Raw genomic sequence first — 26,434 nt, 5'->3', positions numbered from 1 at the left:
GGGCAGTAGTTCGGCCTTCTGGGCAGGAGCGTGGTCTTCCGTGTGCTTACGCGTGGCCAGCTTGGTACGGAGTGATTTGGCACGTGAAAATCCTGCAGGTCAGCGTGAAAACCGAGGAAAGGCCCTTAGCCCGTAAGCGCGTCAGCACGCATACGCGATTCTATTGGACCAAAGGCCCTCAGCGCGTAAGCGCGTCTGTGACGTGACCCGCACGGGTGTTTCCCACACAGCACGTGATGACAGAGCACACGTGGAAAGACTGCACGTCAGAGTGTCATCGCGTGTAATTGGACAGCACGTCAGAGTCTCATTGCGTGTAATTGGACAGCACGTCAGAGTCTCATCGCGTGTAATTGGACTAAAGTGCGCGTACACGCGATTGGCCTATGTACGTGTATATCAGGTGTGCGCGGACACTTACACACGCAAGTACGTCAGCGCACCTGTATCCCGGTGTGCGCAGGAATTTCCACACGCTATTGGACTGGGTACTGGATTTCAGGGGTGCGCGGGTCACACGCTCGCCTACAACATGCGCAACGCATTAATTTGCGCGCTAAAAAAATAACAAGCTCAGACCCAGGATGAACATACCGTTCCTAGCAGCAGTGGGCGTGGCCTACCAAAGGAGGAGGAGGAGGATAGTCAGGGCCAGAATATTCACACCCAGAACCAGCCTTTTTGGGATGCCTGATGACCAGGTGCATGGGAGGTACAGGTTTCCACCACACATCATACTGGACCTGGTGAGTGAGTGGGAGGATGACCTCACATCACCCACCCTGTGCTCCCAAGCACTCAGCCCCCTGGAGAAGGTCCTCAATGTACTGCACTTCTTAGCCACTGGATCATTTCAGCGGACAAGTGCCATTGTGGGTGGTGTATCACAGGCCACCCAGTCACGCTGCCTACACCAGGTCTTGAACATCATCACTGCAACGCCCATCAGTCCGCAGGCACATATACCTGCCCAGAACACCTGCAGAAAGGCATGCTGCCGCCCTGGATTTCTACGCTGTGGCACGATTCCCCAAAGTGCTAGGTGCCATCTACTGCACCCATGTGGCTCTACGTCCCCCCAGGGCATCTGAGCACATTTATAGGAACCGCAAGCACTGGCATTCCATCAACGTGCAGGTAGTATGTAATGCCAAGGGAATCATCACCTCAGTATATGCCAACTATCCCGGGTCAACCCACGACAGCTTCATTTACCGAATGTCCACCCTAAGCCGGGACCTAGAAGCTGGGCGGCATGGCGATACATGGCTGCTTGGTGAGTATGAATGCCACTGCACATGCATGCATGTCAGATGCTGAGCAAGGTCACAACCCCACCAATGATACCAATCACCACCTCCACAGGGGACAGTGCCTACCCTCTCAGCCCCCACATGATGACGCCAATTCGGAACCCCACCACGCCACCCCAGGTAAGATATAACGCAGCCCACATTACAACCCGGGGCATAGTGGAGCGCACATTCGGAGTGCTGAAGTCACGCTTTCGCTCCCTTGACCGTTCTGGCGGGCAGCTGTTGTACGCTCCCCCAGTAGTGTGCAGGATCATAGTGGTAGCATGTGTCCTGCACAACGTTGCAACACGCCGGGGCCTGGCCGTGGACATGGTGGTGCCCCCCCATCCCCAACCACATGCACAGCCACTGCGCATGGGAGGGGAAAGGGCACGGGGAGGCAGCCCGTACACAGCTAGTGGCTAATTACTTCACATAGAAATCACACCCCTGTGGAGTGCACACTGCCCTGGCACATTCCATCTGACAATCAATGATGACTCAACCTGACACTGATCCTGAATGTCTGGAGAAAGAACCGTGAAAACCATATCAGCCTGAGATTGTTCACCTGGAAGTGTCACAATGTGTGCATCCCTACCCACACAGACACCACCAATGCAGTTTTGTGAAGTTACAGATTCAAGCAGCTAAAATGAACACCCACTTGCAAAATGCAACAAGAGGACAGTGCCATGTCAGCCAACCCAACCCCAGCACCGCCACACCACACACCGTGCCATGTCATGCTATTTGCAGGTAAACAAAGTAATCCACACAACATGACACTAGGGTCACAATGTACAGTGTCCCTATTAGAAACTTGCAACACCTGAAATGCTCACAGTAATGCCGGACCAACAACAAAGTAGAGCACGTACTACCATTAACATGACATCACTAATGTTAAATATTAGTAGTCTCACCACCTGGAAATGCCTGCACTCCCACCACTACCAACTGTGCAGTGTTGGCGCCATGTAGAGTTGTAGGTGCACTGCTGCCAACAGGGACCACATCTCCAGACTAGAGGTCCTTGTGTCGACATGAGGAAGGGACCTGCAAATTGGGAGGTAGACACAGAAGATGAGTTACACATCAATGCAACATGCAGTGTACAACACAACAGCAATATGCACTAGGAATGTATACACAGTATTGACTACAGACTGCCCACACAGCTCATGGGAGTCCAACGTCACTGTGTAATTCACTGTCACTTGGGCACACCCTTTGCAAGCCCATGGAAACGGGAAGCAGGAGGGGTGTGTGTGACTCAAACCCAAGCATCGGAACCAAATACATTACAAGCCTGCATGTGCCCAGCCACAATGCAGCGTATGCCCACAGGAACCACGGAAGCCAACAAATCGTCCCAAAACAATAGGGAATAAAATAAATAAAAATAAAAATAAAAATAAAAATAAAAATAAAAATAAAATCAAAAATGGCCATTGAAGGGCCCGGGGGGGGTAGGGGAGGCCACCCAGGAGGTCCGAGGACAGGATGCACACCAGAACCCACCTGCGTGGATCCTGGGAAAAAAAAACACCTCCATGGGCTCATGGCCCACACGGCTACCCTATTGTGGGAGTATCACTGCTGTCGCTATTATCACCCTGTGCAGCTGCATCCGGAGGTGGTTGCACTATGGGAGGCAGCCCACGCAAGGCCCTAGTCTGCTCCTCCATGGCTGCAAGCATGCGGGTGTGGTAGGTCTGGTTCTGGAGGATGAGTGTGCGGAGGTCCCCATGCAACAACTCACGGGATGCCCGGACTTCCGCCCTCGTTGCCTGCATCTCAGCTGAGAGTGTACGGGTGAGACGCTCCAGCTGCTGTTCTGTCCTTTGGTGTGTTGAAGCCTCAAGCTCAACAAGAGTCGTCCTGAGGTGAAGGAGCTCCTGCCTCAGGGCTTCCCTGTGGCCCTGGGACTCAATGGAGATGGCCTCCTGCAGAGTCGCCAGTGCCGCCCGCCTGTCCCTGTTGGACCCCAACATGTCCTCCCTGTGTGACTGGCATATGGAGTCGGTTGCCTGCTCTAGTCGCTCCATCAGCCTTTCAGGGGAGTTCACGAGAACCCCTGAAATACATGTAGCCCGCTCCCCCAGGCCCGATCGCGTGAGTGACTTCACGTGAACCCCTGGAATACACGTAGCCCGCTTGCCGTGCTGGTACAGGGTTAGCGCAGCCCTTTGCGCTGGATTGGGGATTTTGATGGCTTTTCCCTGCGCGGAAGGCGTTCTTGGGGGCGTAACTGGCGCTGCTGCAAGGTCGCTGCGCCACTATGCGCCACGGCTGGTTTTGGTGGCTGGAATCCATGAATACGCTGTGCGCGGAAATGGGTTTTGGCGCACGCGGCTGGCGCAGGGATTCGCACGCGCACACTGTACGCCAGCCGCGTGCGCCACTTGCGCGCCGAATTCTATGAATTGGCCCCTAAATATTTGGGCAAAACAAACAACCATTTGGCAATTCGCGAGACAGGATTTGTACGTGACGTTGGCACAAACGTAAACCCGATAACCCTAAATTTGATGAAACACGAAGCTGAAAGAACAAAAATGGAAATAATAGTAGCATATGTCGATCTGAGCCTTGCCTATGATAAAATCAACAGAGACTTGCTTTGGACCAAACTCGAACAATGGAGATGCCCCAGCAACATCCTCGAACCAATAAAACATTTGTATACCAATACAAAAATACAAGTGAGAATGACATCTGATGGCATAATAACAAATCAAATCAATACCTGGCATGGCCTAAAACAAGGGTGTCCATTGGCGGCAGCACTGTTGAGCCTTTTCACGTCAGATTTTGAAGCATCGATAAGCACACCGAGCATTAATCCGCCGAAAATAAACGCGACTGCTGTATCATGTTTGATCTATGCAGATGACATAATTTTATTGGCAAAAACACTGTGCGGATTACAAACAGCACTCAACAAAACACAAGAATACATGCTAAAAAACGAACTTACAATAAACATCAAGAAAACAAAAATCATGTATCTGACAAATAAGAAACCAAAAGGGAACAAAGCCTTCTCATATTACCTACAGGAAGAACAATTGCACCAGGTTATAACCTACAAATATCTAGGAATATGGATCAATCAATCTCTTACAGACGCACCACGGGCAGAACAGTTAAAGTCTAAAACCCGGGCACTAGCACGACAGGGTCTGTCAATCCATAACAAATTTGGGAAGTTTTCACTTAAACCAGCTGTAACATTTTACAAGCAAAAGGGGACAGCAATCCTTGCCTACTGTGCTGAAACTATGATCAATCTCGACCGATCCATATGGATAAAACTGGAGGCGATTTACTGGCGGAAAGTATTAAGCCTACCTCAAAACATGCCGATGGTCCGTATCCGTTACAAGCTGGGCCTCCAATTGTTAGAATCCATAATAGAATGGAAAATATTAGACCTATTCAGAAAATTGAACAGCGAAGGAAAGATACCGGCTTTGGAAATATTAAGAACCTCACACTTACACGTTAATGATACAATATTAAACAAATGGAAAGAAGCGACAATGAGCATATGTAACAAAAAGGGAATTGCGTTAGAGACATTGATGAAGATGCCACAAATTGTAAAAAAGAAGTTGAGCCGAAACGATTGGATTGAGACACAAGAGCAGAAAGACCGATATAAACTGACGCTAAAGTGCAATGGAGAGGCACGAACACTTAACCAACTACCACACTGCCTAAATCTATATCCAGACCGAAGAATTAGAGATATGTTTTTAAGATTAAGACTGAACCTACTTCCAACAAAAGAAGTCCAAGGGAAATGGAGCCAAAACAAAAATGCAAATAAAGACTGCAGATTCTGTCTAACAGTGAGAAAAACAGAAACTTTATATCATGTAATTAGGGAATGTGAGGCACTCAATCAAAAAAGACTTCTTTTCAGCGAGAAATATCTAAGTGCCCCGGTAGAAATGGAAAAAGAAGAAAGAAGGAGCCAAATCCTGATGGGAAATAACAGAAAGATGGTTGCTACCATAATTCACTTCTGGGAAACCATTATGTTGGAAAGCAGTAGCAGCAAAGAAGAATAGTAAAGTCAAAGTATTTTTAAAGAAGTCAATGTAAATTGATGTGAATCATAAATGTAAGGTTTAAGATGTAAACCAAATGCATTTTTAATAAAAAAATAAAATACAAAAAATATTGATATGGGGAGGATGCGGGGTTCTCCCCCCACATATACATGTGGTGTAAAGGTTTTTTTTTTAAAAAGTCAGCATTTTCAGCTGTCGCAATTGTGAGGGTCGCAATAATCACATAGATCCTACACGTACCCATATACAATGTTTTTGTTTTTCTATCCCCATTTTAGAGACTTTGCTGTTGCCTCCACATGTACACAGGATGGCACACTTAAAACAGTGGACATTCCATCTGTCATGGTTATTGTTTGCTTTCGCTCTTGCTGTCTCTATTTCCTATCTTGCCTCACAGCACAGTTCATTAATGTTGGTAATGTAAACATGTCTCTATGGTATAATGTTAGTGAAGAAATAAAAGGGCAACTGTACAGTTACAGTTGTAAACAGTATTTCACCAAATTGAGGAGAAGTTAAGGCCTAGAAGAAGTATAGCAGATGTTGAATATTACATGAAAAGGTACTTTGATAACTCTATGAATATTGATAGAAATTCCTGGTATAGGTCCATGGAAAAGGTGGGGAGAAAGAAATCAAGCGAGAGCTGATCTGTCTGCTCCCTTGTCCCATATGCCATGACTGCCTCCAGAGTATTCATCCCTTAAGAAGTACCTTAATCCAGAGCACATTGCTCGTACATTGCTCGTATTTCCTTGAAATTGTCCCCACTGTGCCTGACAAGGGGACAATTTCAAGGAAAATCGGCCATGTTAAAATATGTGACAGGAGCAGACTTCCTGTACGTAGATAATTATATAAAGTAGAAACACATGATGGATAATGTTGAAGCGCGTTTAATAGATAATGCGCCTCCCAGCAAGATGCTGAAATATACCTTAACCGGTCCAAACAGAGGAGAGGTCCAGATGGTGGTACATTAAATATTAAGAAGCAAGGATGTCCAGGGAAAATGAATACCATATTGTTTTAACAGGCACAACTGCAAATAACTGGAAAATTATTCTCCTCAGGGGAATGGGTTGATGGAGTAATGGGATGCAGAGCAGAGGCAGTGGTGTCTGCATCCATAGATGTGATTAATAAAATACAGATAAAGCGTGCCGTGAAGAACAGAAACAAACTGACATGTTTTTAACATGGGTGGAAAATGAAGCAGGATTACTACCTATAACCAAAATGCATGAGCTGAAGTTATGTTTTAGAAATAAAAGCCCAGTGAAGGTTGGCAAAAATATGAAGTGCAAATGCATCATGGATATACCAGCTAAGAAAATTGGCACAGCCGTGCTCATGGACCACTATTGGCCCTGTGGTACTAGAGCCTGTATGCAGCTTCCACCTGAGTGGGGTGGCATTTGTTGAATAGTATTATTGAATGGCCCAGAAATGATAATACTACAAAGTGAGGTTGACATTGGGACATTTCCTTTGATGGCACACCACAGGAAGAAAATATCCCTAGGCCTAAAGCGCACGAAAAGCCGTACCTACTTCTCTGAGTAGGCCGATAATCCATACGATGAAATATCAGATGAGCTTGAATTGTTCGGGACACCAACAATGTAATTTACATCTTTCTTATTCCTGGACTGCATGTGTCAGCTAATGTACAATGAATACAAAAAACAAGGTGGGAGCCGTTACAAACAATAGTTGCCACTCCAAGAAGCTTCAATACCATCAACGAGAAATTAAGAGCAGTCAGGCTGATGACACTATAGAACAGATATGTTTGGACCGTCTCACAGCTATGGAGGAAAGAGTGTGTGTGAAGATAGGCCCAAGTTGCTTTACTTATTCACCCCCACATGATAAGAGGAATTGGATCTTGGCAGAGGCCATACACTCCTTGCAAGAGCTGCACACTAAAATGGAAGAGGAAGTGAATGATATTGAGGACAAACGCTGGCTCAGTTATCTATTCTTCTGGGTGCCTACCTAATTGTCTTACACCTTCAAAATACTTATAGGAATATTGGTACTAGTGCTGGTAGGATATTGTGTCCTGCAAATAGTACTGAATAGATGCAAGAGATTGGCATCTAAAGCCTTTTAAATGAGAGTAATAGTCAATGTAGATGACCCAAAAGGTATGCACACTCAAAGGTAATCAATGTTCCCTAGTGGCGAACTATTTGAACCTCATGTAGATCCCTAGAAGTACGCTGAGCATTAGGTGAACTGTAAAGCTGAAGGGGATTGTTGCTTTATGGAGTGCAATCCACAGGTGTATGCTGTACGAGGAGGAGAACTTAATGGGGTATGTAAAAAAATATTCCTGCCAAAGGGAGAGTATAATTCACTTGGTAGAAATACTGCAGTGGTCGATTAATCAAACAGAGGGGGGAGTGTAGTGATACAGTTATTGACCAGAGAACATATTGAAGCCACGCACCCTACTTATATCAGAAAAGACGAAGATATAATGTCAGGAGGGACACATTTGAAACCAACCTTTAACCACACCTGGAAATGCAACTGCCATAAAGAATAGTTAGCTACGTGACTCTAGCAATGGACAGATACAACCAACCATGCACAAGTAGTGTGCTTTAAATAAAATATATTAGGTGACAGGTACGAGCCTACACACTTGAGGGACTCTACACATGTAGATAAGAATCCATTGCATGGAGATAAAGATGCTGCATACTCATAAAGAGGGACATCAACAGGTGGCAGATATGCATCAGGACCGGGTAAATAGAGAAGTATATGTGTCAGCATGGAAGTAAACATGACATAACCATTGTCCTTTTTAACACTGCAAATAAACTGCAGGGCACAGGATCTGGAAATCGAGCTGGGCCTCGGAGCTAAAGTAAGTCATGAAACAAATACAGTTAAATCTCAGAGGCCTGCAGAGCTACACAAGACCTCAGAGGAAGGGAATTTCAAGACTGCGGGAACCAGAACGGAGGCTTGAACAGTGAGAGACAAAGAAGTGATTCCCAGGCCAGCAAGTTTTCAACTGTTAAATTTAATCAATTGTATTACAAGACATACAGCATTTGATGTTCAGGTGCACACAATGAGCAAGCCAAGAAACACCATGGTGGCTGAAGTAGCTAAAATCCAAATAAATAGAGGAGTTAAAATATGAAACACGGACTGGAATCACGTAATTTAAACAGTATTTAGTCACAATATGCCAAAGCTAAATAAGGCATCTGCCTTTCCCAGCATGGGGTGCCGGTACAGAGCGACTCCAAAGGATAAAGTCTTAGAACTCAACAGACCTCATGGCGCTGGGATAATAAGGACTGCTCTTTAATTGGAACACCAGTGGTACATGCATTTCTCTACCCACATCATGTGTCTACATAGCTCCTCACACCCTGTCGGTGCCCAGGTTCAGCCATATTACATGCCAACCAATGAGGACCCATACTTACCCTAGTTTAGTGCCAACCAATGAAGTTTAAGGGTAGTGATGAAGTACATTTGTTATCTGTAGTGGGTTGTCCCCTAGGTGGATCTATTAGATAGGGACCCCTCCAAAGATAACTGTTGTACCTCTAAGAGATATATGTAGCTTAGGAGTGTGAACCAATGAATAGGAGAGATAGGTTTGTGTAACTTGCTTCTTATCATAACATCAGCACTCATGAATCTGCGCCTCAAAAGCAATTGTCAACTTTGAGAACTTGAGTGAGAGCGTGTTTGTCAATCTTGTTTCCCCCAGCTGTTGTGTATTTTGAATAAAGGCTGGGTTACCTCGCATTTTACATACTCCATCCTTTGTGTCACCTGTTTTACTGGCTAATTCCAGATGGAGGGCTGTGTTACCTGTTGGGACCCGCGTTTACACTGACTATGGTCTACCATTGGCAACAATGGTCAACAATCTCCAACCTTTAGTTTATTTTTGTTCCCAATATTTTGGGGTCTTTTTTTAACAACATCCAGCTCAACAAAAAAATATGAGCTGTTAGATCGGAACTGCCAGAGTAGAGATGGAGACTATGAGTTGAAAGGGGGAGCATATTTAAAATCTAAGGGTAGAAGTAATATAATAGTTAGTGCTATTTGAATCTTTCACAGTCATTTGGTTGCCAAAGAATCAAGCAATTTCGGATCCATGGGAGATGTAGGAAATCAAAAAAAATTCCTGAAGCTTTTTTCTCTGACTTGCGAATGAGGGTATGTCAAAATTGGGCAGATTTCATGAGATAGCCGGTTGCTGATCATTCGTAGAAGCATGAAGCATGCATCATTCTCTTTGTCTTGAGTCTTACTGTTTAGTCAATGTTCCAATAGTGTCTTACTTGGAACCTCGTTGCAGGGACAGATGACGAGTGTACGATACAAGTCTTCTGTTGCTTCCAGGAATGTGTAGGACCTGTCTTGTGTCTGATTCCATCTTTTATTCAAGGACCTAGGTTCAAAATATTGAATGCGACTACCAATGCTACCTGCCTTTCTTCTGGAGTGAAGTATGCTTGCCCTGTTCCAAGTCCCACAATGATGACTTTGTGAGGGATGTTGTTAAGATTCTCTAGTGGCTCCTGAAATGGGTGAGCCACAGAAATCCGGGAAAACAAGAAAATACTCTGGTACTACAAAGAAAGGCCCCATGGACACATTCACGAACAGTCAGATGCAGACCACAACCGCAGAGATACACGCCAATTCTAATACGACGGCTGCGACGGAAGCCAGTGAACGGGAGGACCGACTAACAACCATAGTGCAGAACGGATTCCTCGCAGTCAATGTCAAGCTGGACGATATCGTGGCCACTAGTGGATCACTGAAAGCCAGATTGGAAAAGGAAAGTGCACGAATTACAGAGGCAGAAAATAGAATCGGCTCCACTGAAGACACACATCATAGCCGGGACATCACTCAGCTGAAGGAAAATATGTCCAGATTACAGAACAAATGTGATGATCTCGAATCATGATCAAGAAGGAACAATGTTCAAATAGTGGGCGTGTCCAAATCATTCGGAAAGGGGCAGATGAAGAAACAAGTCGAGGCCCTGTTCAAATCCCTTATCGGGCCGGAATCCTTCTCCGAACACTTTCTGGTCGAGAGAGTGCACCGCACACTAGCGCCACCACCTAAGTCTGGAGCACTACCATGCACGATCATTGCCCGACTCCTCAATTATAGGGACAGAGATGCAATCCTGCGGCTGGCGAGAGAGCATGGCACACTGCAATAGGAGGAGAGTCGCATACACATATACCCGGACTTTGCAGCAGGGGTGCAGGCAAGCAGAAGATCATATGAACCAGTCAAGAAACTCCTGAGAGCATGCCAAATAACATACGCCGTGATATTTCCAGCCAAAATGAGGATACAGCATGCAGGGAGGGCACATTTCTTTGAAATCACGGCCAAGGCCATGGCCTATGTGGAGTCCTCCATACCCTTACCTCCTAATGAGTGCAGACCTGAGCAGAACAACAGACCCCGTCCTGCTGACTAGAGACACAACCTGGCTGATTGCACACAATGCATGACTATATCCTTTATACTAGTTAACGTGTTGATTTGATTTCAGCGGGCGGCCCTACATACTACCCTTGAATAGGGTGGAGGGCCCGGATATGGTGGTCATGTGACGGAACATGGCTACCCCCGGAGAACTCCACAAGTCTGTGAGGGAACATCATCGAGTTGGGGTAGATGATGTGGGTGGGCGGTGGGAACGATGGGGGGAGGGAGGTTGCTCCACCAAAGCCGAACAGCACGATTTACATCGGGTGGACGGTTGGAGATTATAATTTTAAAAAGTGCCAATTTGCATGGTCTTGCAGATGAATACGTCACTCACGCTATGTTCTATCTCTCTACCAGTAAATTCATGACTAGACACAAAGCATATATGAAATCATCACGGGCGATGGGCTAAGAATTAAGCTCCTATCATGGAACATTCGTGGACTCAACAACCCCACAAAATCTAGAAAAATTGGTGCCTACGTGAACAGGGCCTCTCCCCACATAGTAATGCTACAGGAAACACATGCACAGGGACCTGGAAACACCAACATATTACCATCCTGGGGTAAGCAAAGATATCATATTGAATACTCCACTCAGGCTAGAGGAGTGATAACAATAATACACCCTTTGCTGGGATTCCAGGTCCAAAGACACAAAGAGGACCCCCTGGGGAGATTTATAATTGTGTGGGGGAAATTGCAAGGGAGATCCATCACGTTATTCAATACATACGGCCCTAACATAGGCGACCCTAGCTTTTATTTGAACATCCTAGGAATACTCGTCTCCCTAGACGACTCTAATATCATATGGGGGGAGATTTTATTTTGGTCCTGGACACACTACTTGATAGATCCTCCACAACCACCAGGGCGCCAGCTAAGGTGAGGATCACGCTGAACCAAATCCTACCACAACTGTCGTTAATAGACGCATGGAGGGAACTACACCCTGATACCAGAGAATACACATATTACTCCACGGTACACGATTCGGACTCGTGGATAGATTATTGGCTTCTCTGCGATGCACATCTCTGCTCGTTGGGGAAATACGAAATCCATCATCGCACGCTATCAGACCACTCCCCGGGGACACTAGAACTGATATTCAAGGATACCCCGAAACCTACAAAATGATGGCGAATGGTCTCCAGCATATTAACTGACCCCAATGTAGTCGAATCCCTACACGTGGAAATAGAGGAATTTTTTGCCAACAATGCAAGAACGGTTGATAAATACTCCACACTCTGGGAAACGTTCAAGGTGTGTATAAGGGGGGTGCTGATATCTAAAACGATGGGTTTGCTGAAATCTATCCAATGTGAGCTGGCAGATGTCGAGAGTCGACTCTGAAAGCAGGAAATCGTCTACAGTAATACCCATGACAGAGCAGCCCTACCAGAAATAAATAAGCTCATAAAAGAGTGACAGATTATCAACCACAGAAATCCAATATATTGCGTCTCAAACCCGAGCACGCAGATATGGGGAAAGTAACAAGGCAGGTAGATCACTAGCCAATTTCATCAGGGCCGACTGCCAACAGACTCTAATTCCAAGTATCAACTCAACAGAGAGTGGGGTGATCACAGGGGAACAGGCCATAAACAATGAATTTACCAAATTTTACAGGGAATTATACTCCAACCGGGGTGGAAAAACTGAGTTGGATATACAAGAGTACCTCAGTGAACTAGAGTTCCCGACGCTCCCCCTAGAAACTAAATTGCCGGTGTCTGATGGCTTAGGGATCGAACTCTACAAGGAGTTTCATACGGAACTAGTGCCCATAATGCTGAAGGTATGGGAGGAATCACTGGAACGGCGTATACTCTCTGAAACTATGAGAGAAGCGAAAATAACGGTGCCACTGAAACCCCAGTGTCCTCCACAGACCTCTTTCACTAATTAATGCGGACGCCAAGGTGTTTGCAACAGTACTCGGAAATAGGCTACTACCTAGCAGGCCGACTCTGGTCCATCCAGACCAATGTGGGTTCATCCCCACAAGATCCACTGTGTTAAATTTACGCAGGTTGTTTGGTATAATGGTGCAAATACACCCCCAAGCAAGCGCAGTGGCAGTATCCCTAGACGCCGAAAAGGCATTCGACTCAGTATCATGGGTATATCTACTCTCAGTACTAAAGAAATGTGGAATGGGCCCCAACTTTGTAAAATACATCCGATTACTGTACACAGCACAGGGCGCCAAAGTCCTTACTAACCACATGATCTCTGACCTATTCCTGTTGGGCAGGGGTACCAGACAAGGCTTCCCATTCTCGCCTATACTATTTGCACTCACCATAGAACCAATGGCACTATGTGTCAGGCAGAAACACGGGGACAGAGGGATACGAATGTCAGGTCCGCCACAATCCTTTTCACTATATGCAGACGATACCCTCTCATATATCCGAGACCCTGAAACCAACCTGGCACCTGTCATAGCTGACATTCACAAATTTGCTAAATACTCAGGAGATAAAATTAACAGAGGAAAATCCGAGATCTTTCCCCTAACGCCAGCCACCACATGCCCGACGACAACCTCAGGGCTCCAATGGTCAATTCAACATATCCGATATTTGGGCGTACTAGTATCCAGGGATAAACAGACACTATACACAGATAATCACAAACAATTCCTACAGCTGCTCGGTGCCAAGCTCCAAACCTGGGCCAAGCTCCCCATATCAATATACGGCCGTGTTGCCGTGTTAAAAATGGTCGTCCTCCCTAAATTGCTTTATCTCTTCGCAAACATACCTATATATAGCCGGGGAGAACCTTTTTACATGGCTACGTTCGATGGCTGTAACGTTTCCCTGGGATGGCAAAACCGCTCGGATGAAATGGGAGAAAATTATTGAACCGTACTGCTCCGGGGGAATTGCACCATCAGACTTTGAACTGTATTTTCAAGTAGCAAAGGCGCAGTTTGCCAAACATTGGTATGACCTGTCTGATCGTTGACCCCACATTTGGCTAGAGAAATTTGCTGCATCCCCTATTGACCTACGGTCCACTATCTTTAATTCTAAATGCAAAGATACATGTCTCTATGACCCTGTGAGAAGTATGGTTCGAGCATGGGGCGCACTATATAAAAGATTAAATATAGACACGCCATATGACCCACATGTCCCTCTCTGGAACTACCCTGACATCCCACCAACATTAGATAAGTCTCTACAACGGCTGTGGGATCCACATAAGGAAATTAAAATGCGTGACATGTTCCTGAACGGGAAGTTTGTGAGCATGGACGAATTCCGTGACATAGTGGGAGGGGGTGCGCTTAGAACACTCCAATACTATAGAATGAAATCAACATTTAGCACACAGTGTCCACTCTTCCCAGATGAACTCCCCGTAGACCCATGCTTACAGGCAGCAACGTCCGGCTCAGGGCTAGGAATCTCTAACCTGTATGCATTGACACAGACACATTCCCCCACACTGAATGATGTCAAGACTAAATGGAAAAACGACTTAAAAACGACCATTACAGATGAGAAATGGTCTAGGTACTGCATGCTGACCAAAACCGTATTGATGAATGCAGGCCTATGTCTGATACAATTTAACGTCCTCAACAGATTTCATTATACCCCAACCAAAATAGCTAAATTCACAACTGAGGGCACCGGAGACTGCCCTAAATGTAAAACACCTCAGGCGGGGTCATTTCATATGCATTGGGAATGCCCGGCGGTGGCTGAGTTTTGGGGAAAAGTGGCAGAAGTAAGAGAGGAGATAACTCAGATTCCGGCCTCCATGACTCCCCAAAAATACTTCTTCATGGATATCGGCAAGAGTGCTGAGACCATTATGAGACTGTTTAATGTTTCATGTATAATTGTGAAAAGGTGCATTTTGAATTTCTGGAAGAGTCCTTCTCCACAAAGCATTGAACATTTTCTATGAGAACTGTCATACGTGAACGAGTGCGAAGAACAATATACAATGACTGTATCTGTAACTAACCGCCCCAAGGACATATGGGCCCCGTTCCGAGTGTATTTGTGTGAAATGTCCTCGGATGATGATGCTACCATGTAAATGTCAATGCACTATGAGATAACTGTAATGTATCTAATAACATATATGTACGTTACTGTGATTGCAAAGTGAGTTGTATCTGATAAAACCATCAATAAACAGAAGTTAAAAAAAAAATGATTCTCTAGTGGCTCCAACCTGGTTTTCTTGGTGTCTCTCATAAGCCTTTGTCAACCGATACTTGTTTGCGTGTTTTTTGTAGGGAAATATTTGATTTAGAAAGGGTTCACCATGCCCCAGAAGTAGCTGATTGGATTCACCCCGCTAAGCTGGATCTTACTATTCTAACAGAAACTTGGCTCCAAGAAGCTAACTTTCACTCTGCTTAAATAGCTATGCCGCCAGGTTACATGATTTTGCACTCAGATCAGGTGGGCCAGAGGGGAGGTGGGGTGGCAATAATTTTTAGGAAATGTCTTAACATATTTCTATCCAGTACACAAGCATTTGATGCCTGTGAAGCCATGCTGGTGAAATTGGTAATTCATTCTAAGTCTACACTTAGCATCCTCATCCTCTATCATCCACCTACATCCACCCCTATTTTTGAGGAGCAGTTGCTTGCTTTTCTGGCATCTAATATTAAACCTCAAGCCCTGTTGCTAGTCCTGGGAGGTTTTAATTCATGGGCATCTGATCCTGCTAATCAAGAAGCCGGACTCTTGTAAAATCTCATTGAGGGTATAGGACTAAAACAACATGTAACCTTGCCCACACACCAAGGAGGGAACATCACTCTGTGCAGTTTGATATCCAAATTCCAATTTCTTTAAGGAAAAATGGGCAGACGAATTCCGAATCTACCCTTCTGACAAGTACTCGGAAAGTCTCACAAAAGGCATTCCATTCTATTGTTATCCCACAGTTAACCTCTCTTGAACAGCATATCTCTCTGGGGCGGTTTACAGACTAGTTACGTACTATTATGAATAGGGCTTTTGAAAAGCTGGCACCCATAAGGCTAACACATAAAACAAAACCACCCTTAAATCAATGGTTCTCTACTGAAGTTATAGCAACCAGGAAGCTTAAACGTATGGCGGAGAGGAGCTGGAGGAAAAATCCTTTGGATTCTTCCCTTATGGCGTATAAGGGGGCAGCTAAAAACTATCATAGAAGCATTTATAAAGCCAAAGAGGAAAAACTGTAGGAACGGATCATGGGAGCAAAATCCAGCTCCAGAGAGCTGTTCATTATTTTAAATGAATTCAAGGGTAGAGTTCCAGATACTCACGTGACCCTTAATAACTCCTGGTGTCAGAAAATCCATGATGGATTTATTTAGAAAATTTATCAACACCAGAAGTGTATCTCAGATGGCATACATGAGGTATTAGGTACAGGAATTAATCCAAGGGCCCTCGGTGCAGACAAACATTGATGCTGGCATGTTTGTTTTTCAATCGGTCTCAGATAATGAAGTTTTAGAAATAGTGTCCAAAATGAAAACCGTGTACTTTAAAGAGTATGTGACTATTCTTGTGCCCTGGGTCATGACTTTTATTAATCGATCCTTACAGGGAGGATGTGTCGCGGAATGTATTAAAGAGGCATGGATTTCCCCATTGTTAAAGAAGGACAATTTAAACCTGCATGACCGTGCCAACTACAGGCCTTTAACAAATGTACCCTCCCTGCTGAAGGTCATAGACAAGGTTGCCTGTATTCAGTATGACTCATTTGTTGAACAGAAGGGAATTTTGGACAAGGTTCAGTCGGTTTCAGGAAAAAGCATGGGACTGAAACTGCACTTGTGGATGTGAAATCATTCTTAGCTGACATTGTAGATAAGGGTGGCTAAGCCATGTTATTATTGTTTGACCTGTCTGCTGCTTTCGACTTGGTGAAACATGGTGAATCATGAATTGCTGGCACACAAGTTGGCTAATATGGGTAACTGTTCAAGGCTAGCTGTGAACTGGTTCAGATCCTTTTTGGGACCCTGAAAGGCTAGAGTTGTTAGGGAGAACTCTTGCTCACAGCAGGTTCAGTTTAGCTGTGGAGTCCCGCGGGTTCCTGCCTGTCACCACTACTGTACAACATTTATTCTAAACCTTTGTTTGATCTCCTTGATGGTCTGGGTGTAAAATTAGCAAATTATGTGAATGACACCCAGATCCTCTTGGAGTTATCTGGATCAGATGATAAAGATTCAGTAAGAATCAGTGAGGTTTTTGGTGCCATTAAATCATGGATGGCAGAGAACCTCCTCGCTTTAAATGATAAAAAACAGAGATCCTAATTGTGGGTACAGATATTAGGTTGAAAAGACTTTATTCTCAATATGAGGCTTTTTTGATTGAGGGCACTAAGTTACAGGTCTCTGACCACGTAAAAACACTGAGTGTCATTTTTGATTCTAACTTAACTTTTAAAAAAACCTGTCTTCTATATCAGCTCTAGCTGCGCTTATATGACCCAGCTTCTCTGGCAGATACGTCCGTACCTGTCAGAGAAAAACAAAGCTTAAATCGCCTCTGCTACAATAAATACAAAGTTAGATTATTGTAATGAACTGTTGGTTGGGATAACACAAGCAAATGTAAAAAGGCTTCAGACAATTCAGAATGGCGCGGTTAGGGATGTATGTGGCTTGAAGCGTAGAGCACACGTTACTGTAGCCCGTAGGGAGCTGCATTGGCTCCCGGGCTGTGAGAGAATTTGTTTTAAAGCACTGAGTCTGGTATATAAATGCCTAGCTGGTGATGCACCGGCTTACCTTAACTCACGGATCAGGAAATTGCCGTTTAGGCGCACCCTGCGACCAAACAAATAATATTTATTGATGCAGTCACGCTTCTTGCTAAAAAAGGTTTGGAGGCTCTGGTTTCAAGTCATGGGCTCCATGTGTTTGGAATGCTCTTCCACGGTCACTCAGACAGCATCCCTCAGCTGCACAGTTCCAGAAAGCCTTGAAGACCTATTTGTTCGATGGGGGAGGAAACAAGGATCATCTTCAAGCTCGCATGCCTTTGCTCCACCTTCAGTGTTTTTTGGTGTAATGTTCTGTGAGCGCCCTGAGGCCTATGGGTTTGCTGGCGCTATATAAAAAGCCAATAAAATAGAATAGTAGAATGTAATCTGATGATCCAGGGAACGTCACTTTTATGTGTTTAAGGTTTGATGCCATCATTTTAAAATGTCTTCGGGGGTTTGGGGGAAGACTGTAAATATGGAAGTTGTGGCAGGTAGGGAATGGGACTTTCTTCCGTTGAGCCTCACATTTAAGTTAGAGACCAGACGTGTGTGTGTGTGTGTGTGTGTGGGTGAATGTGTGTATGTTTGTATTTGCAGAATGAAAGGCATATGGGAGGGCCAAGGAACCGATACCAAGGCAAGGTCTGGGAAATCCCGAAAGTGTGAGAGCTGGTAAGTGTGGCAGAGACAGGAGCAATGAGTTCAGCGGGCCCACCAACTCCTCCACCAGGTCTCTCATGGTCTAAATAGTCCAAAATAACAGGAGGGCTGGTAAAGAGAATGGGGTTGTGTTTGCGTCCCTTCTTCTCCCAAAGTTGCTCTTGTACCTGTCTGTGCCACTTGTCATGTGCGCTCAGGACTTTGCAAACAAAGGGTGAACCAATTAGCACTCACCTGCCAGTAATATAACCTAAACTACCACTGTAACACTCCCCAACACCCTCCACTATCCCTTCCCTGTGATTACCTGAAGCACAGGGAAGAATGGCCATCAGCTCCTCCAAACAGTTATTATTTTTATTTTTTATTTAATGATATGGTTCAAATTTTAAACCTTTCATCTTTTATACAATCAAACAAAAAATCTCTATCTTACTCCATTTTCTTTTCCCAATTAGATTCAAATAATATATTAAAAAAGCTGACAATTTTGAAAATGTCTTTCTTTGTGCCACCATGCAGGAATTTAGCCCATTGGTCTTCAGGTGACAATTTGATTGTGGAGGATAGATACATGTCTCTGATTCGTGATTTGGTTTCATCGAGTGCCGGACATGAAGTAACTATGTGCTGTAAAGTTTCTAGTTCATTTTGTTATTTGCAGAACCGACAGAAGGAATTATCTTTAGATAGGAGTTGCCTGGATTGTAGCAGCTCTCTCGTTGGCATCAAGTTAAATCGGAACCGTAGGAAAGTGTCTCTAACAGAGGCGGATGGAAAGCGTTGTAAATATAACGGAAGACAATTTAATGGATGCCTGTCCATCTTGCATTCCAGATTAAGTTTTAGTTGTCTTTTGGCGTTGATAGTCGCTATCCAATCCTCACAAGCACGTTTTCTTTTTGCTTTTCCTTGGCGCTGAGTTAGCTGTTCAATTGATATATCTGCCGTTGTTCTAATATTTTCCATATGGTTTTTCTAGGTTTGTAGTGCATTTGCTTGAGTGGTGCGTTCTTTTTGCTGAAAATTTGTAGCACTGGGATATGCGAGTCAGAGACAATTTCCCTGTAAAGATCTAGTTTTTGCCATGTTTGGAGTGGGGTAAGGGACTGAAGTGCTAGTTTGTATCGAATACGGGCCATCGGAAATGATTGAGGTAAAGAAATAACTTTCCGCCAAAACGTGCCTTCCAGACGCAACCATATGGATCTATCGATGTTAATCATAGATTCGCTTCCATAGAGTAGAATAGCTGTGACCTTTTGTCTGTAGAATGATATGATTGGTTTTAATGTGAATTTTCCATATTTCAAGTGTAGGAACCGTCCCTGGACCAGTTTGTTTCAGTGGGTGATTGATTTATCCAAATCCCCAAGTATTTAACTGTTGTCAGTTGTTCAAGGGGTTGATTATTGAGAAGAAATGGTTTCGCGTGCTGTTTTGTTCTATGAGATGGAGCTAGGGGCATCACTTTTGATTTTTGTGTAATTATTTCAAGTTGATTTGTCTTCATATACATGTCTAGTTTTAACAAGGCTGTTTGCAGGCCTCTTGGAGTTTGTGAGCACAGAACAATATTGTCTGCATACATCATGCAGGCGATAGTTGTGGCATTTAGTTTTGGTGGGTTTAACAGTGGCGAGTTTGTCTCTTCATAATCAGATATAAATAAGTTGAAGAGCGTGGCCGCAAGTGGGCAACCTTGTTTGAGACCATTATTGGTTGGGATGGATTCCGTTACTGTAACGTCTTGTGATAATCAGACTCTAATAGCTGTTTCTCCGTAAAGTAACTTTATTGGTTCCAAGATATCATCGGGACAGCCCCATTTTCGCAATTTCGGCCATATGAGTGGTCTATTGATTAGGTCAAAAGCGAGTTTCAAATCTATGATATGATATGATAAGATATGGCATTTGTAACACGCCTATACACAAGTGTTTCATATAAATGCTGCATATATTTGCCTTTGATTATGGGTTGCCTCTTGTTTCAGCAGATTGAGTAGAAGTAGGTTCATGTTGGTTCCCACATTTTTAACATAACCTGTTTGTCTAGGTGCGTATATGTTATTTGCTTTGGCCCAGATATTCAATTTGTCCAGCGGGAGATTAGCAAACATTTTCCCTGTTGGGTGTCCTGACCCACGTTTGGACTATTATGCTGCAACACTTGGTGCTGTGGGTTTAGGAAATCCAAGAGGGCGGAAAAGCCCACATTTGTGCCAGAATCCTGGAGAACCGCGCAGTCTTTGCGCACAACAAAATGGTCGCCTGACCTGCCACCCACCAGTGTGAGCGTGAGAGGCCAGAAGCGCCATGAGCGAAATCAGTGCTAAGGAATATGGTGCTGTTCAAAATTTGTTGTTATTAATGTCAAAACGGGGTGCAATACTGGTGCTCACCACTACCAGAAAGCCGGCGTTTTAAAACCACCAGACACTTGTGTAAAACTGAACAAATAAACCAAACCAGGCCAAAGAAAGACTTACTAAGAGGTGGATACAATGTAAAACTATATTCTGAAATGACTTGAAGGAAGTAATTGTCTAATGTATGTATTGAAAATAGCTGGGGATGTCAGCAGTTTAAGTGAGTTTGGGTTTAAAGCTACTAAAATCGAAATGTTTAGAATAAATGAGTGACCTACTTTTGAGTGTCACATAGGTTGCAATTGTTTAAATGTCATAGTTTTGAACTTAGAATCAGTGTTCTAGCTGCATGTGTAAAAATTGCAAGTTTGGTTTGAATGTAGAAAACTGGGAACCAAAGTGACATTTAGCTGAAGTCTGGCTTAAAGAGAATGAATTCTGCCTGACAACTACCCCCGACTGGAGTTGAAACTTGATCAGCATCTGTGTTCCCAGGCCTGTTTGCATTCTGCTGCCCCTGCCAAAAGAAGATGACACCTCTCTGATTGAATTAGGGGAGTGGCACCTGGGGACTGCAGGAAACTGAACAAAGCACTGTCTTGGGCAAATGTTATATTGGGGGGGGGTCGTAAAATTGCTTCCTCTTGGGAGATGTGGGAGGAGAAGTGCCTCTGTGAGCAAGCTGAGCTTTGGGAAGTGGACAAACCAGAAATTCCACCATGTGCTTTGGAAAACCACACCCCTTTGGCGTCAGAGCATAATTTTAAAAAGATGGATAATTCATAGTGCGGACTTGCAAAAATTATATAAATAATATCATCATTCTTGTGATTTTTCTGTGCACATTTTAAGAGGTGTCAGGACTCTGTGGTATGTTCTGGGGAGTAGTAGCGGAAAATAAGGTTGTTACTCTAAATGTATGCATGTTAAAAATCTGACACTTTATCATCTGAAACCCATATCCCTTGTGCACATTTCTGTAAAATCTGGAAATGTTTAGAGGTCGTTATCTGGATAAAAAGGGCAGAAATCTGTCAAAAGTGGACACAACATTTTATAAAGACAGGGATCGGATGGTTTGGTGCTACAGAAAATATGTTAACTGGACATATAATATAAGAAAAATGGTACATAGATAAATGGGTATTTGGATCAGAAATAGATTTGTGTGAAACTTGACAAGGGGAGGATCCTCTGACCATAAACCTACCTCATCACTCTGACTCACTGTTCCCTTCTCAAATCAGGTCAAAGAGAAATCCTTGACCTATCAAATCGTGAGTGGGTTGGGCAAAGAAAGTTAGCATCCACACCCATTTTCAAAAGACATAAAAAGAGCCACTGGAATCCAGGCAGGGACATTCATTTTCCAACCTTCAACTGAATTCCTGCGCAGCACGCTGACAGAGACTCCAGACTTCAAATCCTTCAATCTCCAGAGACCAGAACTTTGAACCCAGACTCCAGAACTTGTAGCAGAGAGGCCTGAATCCACAAGCTGAATCCTTTTTCAGCAGGCCTCAAAATCATTTGCAAACTATTCAACACCCTGGTGAGCTGTTTGAATTCTTTACCAAGAACTTTTGCCAGAATCGGTAGCAGACCCAGAAAGCAGTGCTGTATCCAGAGAGACCAGAGATCCAGAGAGACCAGACCCAGACCAGATCGCTGTGCAGTGCTGAGAGCTGACCCAGATCGCTGTGCGCAGAACCAGTACCCAGTGGCGAGAGAACCGCAGCCAATCCTGACCCAATCCGTGATGAAGTCGCATTCCTGTCCAAAATATAGTGTGAGTACTCAGCCAGAACTGTGCAAAACCAATATCTTAGTTTAAAATAATCTAATCCAAACTATTTTAACCTATTGAGAACTGCATCATAGAAATCGTGTCCCTCCTGTTGATTCAAAGCTGCAAAACTGTCATCTGTCATTCTAAGCTTTACTTTAATGTTGAGAATCTACCTTCACAAAAACGTCCGTATCTCTTGAACTGTTTGTGATAGAAGCGAGATTTAACTTTCTAAGCTTTCCAACAAGCTCTAAACCGACTTGCTACTCCTTATACTTCCTCCGTAATTGCGCTCGACGCACACGACTAAATTGCCGCGATTTGACATTTTGCTTCATTCCAGCCACGTGTAAAAACATTTGTCTTTTGCTTCCATTACGGAATTACGTTTTCAACCTGGTAACCATCCCTGAATCATTGATAGGGCTGGCCTGAACTGATTTAAAGTATCTCTCACTCACCCTGAACCTCTAAAGGGAATTAAAATCATTTTTAGCATATTTTTCCCTTCTTTGCATACCACCTTTAAAATACTTTGCCTGTGTTTAAAATCATCCCTGTTGCTCTCAGCTTGCTAGGGGGGAACTGAATTCGTATTGTACTGTGATTGTATTCCTGAAGACTGTGTGTGTTACTTCCATCTCCTTAAATTGCATAGGGGGGGAGTGAATTGTCAGAGAAAAAGTGATCATATTATCTTCTGCTGAAATCATATCAAGTTTATTTCTGTACTGCCTTTTATTCATCTTTGCATCTCCTTGAAACCATAAAGCATTCTCAGCTACATTGTTCTTTCCATACCAACACCTAAGTAATAAAATAAGTGTGCTAGTGTAAGATTATCCATTGTTGATTAACATCATATTCTTAAGTGTGATATCAAATATTAATTTATTATAAAGTGTGATATATATATATATATTGTTTAATTATTAAATAAATCTTTTAAATTGCAAAACAAACCTACTTCTTGGCTCAGTGAGGTCAGGGGGATTCAAAGAGGGGGGCGTTATATAAGGGTTTATCATCCAGAGTATAACTTGTCATAAAAATATATAAATAAGGGCTTCCCTTGGTCGTCCCAGACGAAGCACTGACTTAGTGGGAGTGCTGATTTGAAGTCACTTAACATCCCTAGGGGATCTAACAGGGCAATGGGCCTTTAGTTGGAGGGGTCTTTTGTATCTCCTTTTTTAAAAATGGGTATCAAAATTGCTGTCTTCCAAGAAGGTGGAATAGTCTTGGTTTTGTTGATTGTTTCATAGATTTAAGAGGAGATAAGTGCCCACAAGGTTTTGTTAGCTTTAATAAGTTCATTAGAGAGGCCGTCCGGCCCCGGAGCATGTGAGGGGTTCAAGTTGGTGATGGTTTTTTCTAGGTCTTCTAGCTGCCATGAAACAGTCCAGGTATGTTGTTTGGCACGGTCTTGGATATGTAGGTCAGAATTTATGTTATAAAGATTCTGAAAATGTAATTTCCATCCGTGCTCATCCACGTCAGTTGTCATCTTTTGTACCTCGGCTGTTTGTGGGGCCAATAGTTTCCATAGGTCTCTGGTGTTACGGTTTTTAAGAGCATGCAGCATTTGTTCTGTGTCATTTTGACCTTGAAGTGCTCTGTTAGATCTCATCCAATTTTTGTACTGTTGTTTTAATGCTCGAATTTTGTCATGATCCTATGATCCTTGTGTGGAATCTATTGTATTTTATTTATCTCGTTTCTCAGTTTCTTTTTTTTCTGCAATTATAGGTAAATAAGCATGTATATCACAATGTTTCTTATGAGAATTTGTTACTTTGGATAGTTTGAACGGAACCAAAAGTTGTGGATAATTTAGCCGTTTGTCATCTGTCATAGCTGGTGAAGTCATTTGATGTGCTAATGTTGCCAGAGCATCTTGAGAGATCCTCAGTCTATTCTGTCCCGAGTTTACGAATAGTTCTTGCAGGTTTAATTCGTTTTTCTGGGGATTGTACATTTCCCACGTAATTGTTATTAATGCATGATCGCTGTGATCTGTTTTTATGCTTTTTTTGTATTAGCTTCAGTGCAATCTGCTTTGATTTATAGATGTCATCTATGATGGCACCAGATGTGCCACGGGTCCATGTATTCGTCGGCTTGTTGGTTTGAGTGTCAAGAAAGTACACTCTAATGAGGCCCCGGGTGGATGTTTCTTTCAGCCATCGTCGGGCTCTTGGGGACATGTTATTCTGTTTTAACTCAGTCCCTACGCTACCATAAAGATGTAGGTTTAGATCTCCGCATATTATTGGTTGAATACCTGGATATTTTAGGGTCATTTCGTCGATGCAGGTAAAATGTTTGTCGATATATAAGTCATTGGCAATGGCCATTGGATTCCAGTAGGTATTAAGAATTCCAAATGTGTCATGGGTTAGAGGTGTTTTTGTTTCCGCTGACTGGAGTATCGTGATTTGGATCCAGTCATTTATTTTAAATGAGTCCTTGATTCTGATATTACTTGACATTTTAATGAGGGTCAAGAGGCCTGTAGATGGGCGTCCTCTTTTGCTTTTTATTGCAGGAACCATCATTGTTGTGTATCCATCACAGATTGGCTGTGTTGTAATCCATGATTCCTGGAATCAGATGATGTCATACTGTGAGAGGTCGTGTGACTGGTTGCGAAAGAGATGGCTATGTCCTCGAGTGTTCCAGGAGCATAATTAAATTTCAGATCTAGAAGGTTGCAATGGTGGTTAAAGGGAGGAGTCAGCACTTTCTGAGGTTGTTAATTGCGACCATTCCATTATTCTCATAGTGTGATCCGGGTATTTATGAAAGGTATTAGGATCTGTTTGATGAATATTTTGTGTTTGCCAAGCCTTTGTGTTGAGATTTTCATCTTCTGAGCTCCTTCGATTGTTGTCTATCTGATGTTCTTGTTTCTTTGAGGAACCTTTTCTTCATAAAGTTAGTTCCATCTGTGCTTCTTTTTTGGAGTCAACATGTTGTATATCAAATCGCAGTGTGTTTAGGTTAGTTTTTTCTTTCATGATCAGATCTTTTACATTGGTGGAGTTAAGAAGTAGGTAGATTTGATCCAGATACTGTTCATCTACGAATTCCACTGTGAGGATTTCTTGCGTTGTTATATTCTGTAGTTGTGGTATGGCGCTGAATAGACGTAAGACATTTGTTCTATTCATTATCAGCTCTTGAGTATCAGCTTCTACACATCTCAGGAATACAGCTCGAGAAGGTTTCGGTTTTCTTGGATTAGAAAAAATTGGCTGTATTAATGTATCGGTTGATGATTTATTTTTTTTAGGGCTACTTTGCGTCTGAGGTACAATGGAACCGTTAGGAGACTGGGCAACTTCATCTATCCATAACGTTGTGTTTGAGATATTTTCAAATGTTAGACTCATTTGGAAGTCTTGCTGGGATTTAGTTTGTTCATATTCGTCCATAACGATGAGTGAGGTTTCGCTTGGCTGTATCTGTGCTTCTTCTGAGATGTCTAGTTCAGCGTCTAGGTGTTGTGATAGATTTAATAGGGCATTCATTTGTGCATCATCAGAGGTTTCTTCCAGCCTGTTTTCTCCTTGAGGTGTCGAGGTTCTGGTTTCTGCAGAAATTTCAATATTTATAGTGACGATGGATGGCCAGGTAAGATTTTCGTTAATGGTTTATGCGGCACTGTTTGGGCGTCGTCAAATTACGGAGAAAAGCTCTAGATCCAGTCTGCCTTTTTTTTCGTTTTTGGTTTATTTTGGATTTTGAATGCGGGATGGTGGGCAGAAAAATTGGGTAGGTACTTGCCCCTGAATTCGCATTGTGTTCCGTACTTTGAGGTTGCATGTTTTGAAGGTGCAGTGGAGGATCATGGGTTAGGATCTACTTGAATTTGAGGTACATCCACCGCAGTTCCGGCGGTTTGGCCTTTAGTCGCCATCTCATTCGTAGTTTTGAGT

Source organism: Ambystoma mexicanum, chromosome 4q (assembly GCF_040938575.1).
Source record: "Ambystoma mexicanum isolate Mex_15411 chromosome 4q, UKY_AmexF1_1, whole genome shotgun sequence".
NCBI lineage: Eukaryota > Metazoa > Chordata > Amphibia > Caudata > Ambystomatidae > Ambystoma > Ambystoma mexicanum.
Note: the sequence above shows the minus strand (reverse complement) of the source record.